This window comes from Struthio camelus, chromosome 31, assembly GCF_040807025.1.
Source record: "Struthio camelus isolate bStrCam1 chromosome 31, bStrCam1.hap1, whole genome shotgun sequence".
Classification (NCBI taxonomy): Eukaryota; Metazoa; Chordata; class Aves; order Struthioniformes; family Struthionidae; genus Struthio; species Struthio camelus.
Window position 1 is genome coordinate 210,001 of NC_090972.1, and position 2,500 is coordinate 212,500.

At 77.7% G+C, this 2,500-nt stretch overlaps 1 non-coding gene across 1 annotated transcript; it reads right to left on the reverse strand.

The window, feature by feature from the left end:
* Positions 1-1,257: 1,257 nt before the first annotated feature.
* LOC138063204 (5.8S ribosomal RNA) lies at positions 1,258-1,410 on the reverse strand. Its single transcript, XR_011136798.1, has one exon. It is a non-coding gene; the product is annotated as a 5.8S ribosomal RNA (ribosomal RNA).
* Between the last annotated feature and the right edge of the window lie 1,090 nt (positions 1,411-2,500).

The window sequence follows — 2,500 nt, forward strand, 5'->3', positions numbered from 1 at the left end:
GAGGCCCGAGACGAGGCAGAGCCGGCGGGCACGCGCCCGCCAGCCGCCGGCAGAGAGGACGGCCCGAGGCCCCCGCCAGGATCGAGGGGGAAGCGGCGCGGCGACCCGCGAGTCGCCGCCACGGAGGGGCAGCGAGGGGCCCCCCCCTCCGACACACGCGCGCGGCAGCACGGTGCGGTACCACCGCGGTACCCACCCGCAGACAGCCGCGCGGGGCCGGGGGGCGAGGTCCGCACCTCCCCCGGGCCCGGCTCCCAAACGCTCGCTCGCCCACTCGCACACTCGCGCACAGCCCCTCCACCGGCCGCGGCTGGCTCCTCCTCCCCGGCCGCTGACCTCCGCTCTCGCCCCGGCACGGGACGACGGCGCGGCAGCGCCCCTCCCCCCCCCCTTTCTGCCCCCCCCCCTCCCCCGTCTCGCCACCGAACGGCGCCGCCCGCGCTTGCCCCACACCACCGCCCCGCGGAGACACCCGCGCGCCGTCGCTGCCGGCCTCAACGCAACGCCGCGGCTGACGCCAGCCGGCGGGTGGAAGTGGCTCGGCACGCACTACGGACGCGGGTGCGCCGCGGGGGGGGGCAGAGGGGGCTCGGCGGGCGCCGAAGCGGCAGCAGTCGGGGCAGGGAGAGGGCAAGGGGAGGGGAAGAAAGGCAGCCGGCCGTCCCCCCCCGCCGGAGGGGAACGGGGGACCAGCGCACCACCGGGAGAGTGGTGGAGGAGAGCCGTCGTACGGCGGGCACTGGCGGTGGCGGCGGGCGGCGGCGGCAGGTGCCGGGCCACCGCGACCGACCGAACCTGGGGGCCCGGCGGGACGAACTCCGCACAGCGGGCGCTCCGGGAGCGGGGGTTTCCCGAGTCTGCACTTAGGGGGACGAAGGCCCGGGCCCACACGGGGAGGAGAGGCACCCCCTCTCCCCGGCGGCGCGGGCCTGCGAGGCGCCCCAGCCGCGCCACACCGCACACACCGCGCAGGGCAGCGGTGGCCACCGGGCTCGGAGGGGAGGGAGGGCAGGGCAAGGCACGCCGGCCGCGGACGGTGGAGGCGGACGGTCGGCCGGAGCCGGGCAGGCAGGCCAGCCGGAAGACCGGGGCCACCGGTGCACGCACCGGTGGTCCCGGCTCCGCCGCCGCCGCCGACTCACCGCCGCCGCCGCCCCCCCACCGACTCGCCGCCGCCGCCGCCCCCCCCGGCCCCCCCCCGAGGGGCGGCACACCGCTGCGCCAACGCGGCAATGGGGGTGACGATTGACCGTCAAGCGACGCTCAGACAGGCGTAGCCCCGGGAGGAACCCGGGGCCGCAAGTGCGTTCGAAGTGTCGATGATCAATGTGTCCTGCAATTCACATTAATTCTCGCAGCTAGCTGCGTTCTTCATCGACGCACGAGCCGAGTGATCCACCGCTAAGAGTTGTCTCGGTTTCGGTCCCCACCGCGCGCGCGGGGGGACCGGGCAGCTTTCGCAGCCCCCTGAGGGCCCCCATCCGCTCTGCCTCCCTCCTCACGCCGACGCCGGCTGCTGAGCAAGGGACAGCGGAGAGAGAGGGCACGCCTCACTGACCGTACAAGCACAGAGGGAAAAAAAAAGGGGGGGGGGGGGGAGAACAGACCCGAACGAGAGGGGCGGGGAGCCCTCGCTCCCGACCTGGGACAACCCCTTTCTCGCTTCGAGTCCGGCCCAGGCGCCCGGCTCGGCCTGGCCCAGCAGGGAGCGGCGCGCCAGCCGCGCCACCTGCCTCAGGGACCGGGGTGTGGGTCCCCGCGGAGCCCCGGCGTCGGAGCCCGGCCGCCGCTGGGAGCGGCGCCACCCGCTGCCCGCGCGCCCGCGACCCGCCAGCCGCACGCTTCCGAGCTCCTTCGCTCGCCTCACCGGCCTCCAGCTCCGCCGCCCCGGAGACGGCACCCAACACCCGCCTGCACACACGCAGCCTCCCGAGCGACGCCACGCACTCGCCCGTCCCTTCCGCGGGCAGACGCCTGGCGGCAGGCAGACGGGCGAGGCGGGACGGACGGGGAACGGCGCCCGCTCTCCCCGCCTCCACGCGGAGACCGGGAGGGGCCGCCCCCGCCCGCCCGCCCGCCGCCCGCCTGCCGCCCAGCGAAGCCGGGTCGGGCAGAGCGAGGCAGGCGCGCCGGATGGCGGAGTGCCGGGGCAGGGCGGGGGGGGGAGGGAAGGAAGGGTGCCGCCGACGGCCACGGCGGGAGACTGAGAGCACCGGCCAGGGAGGAGAAGGGATGCGCTGGGGCTCGGCGTCCGCACCACCCGCGGTGGGGGCTCGCCGTCCCGGCGGCGAGCACGCGCTCGCGCCGGGGTCGCGCGTTCGAGGCAGGCCGGCGCAAGCCGACCGCGCGGCGTCTCTCCGCCGAGACCAGACCGCGGAGAGAGGGGGCAGGGTACCCCTCTCCGTCCCGGCTGCCCGCGGGGCATGCACGGGCCGCGCCGGCGGGCATGGGGGGGTGCGGCGCCCGCGCGCGCCGACCCCCCGGCCCCTCCGGCAGCACG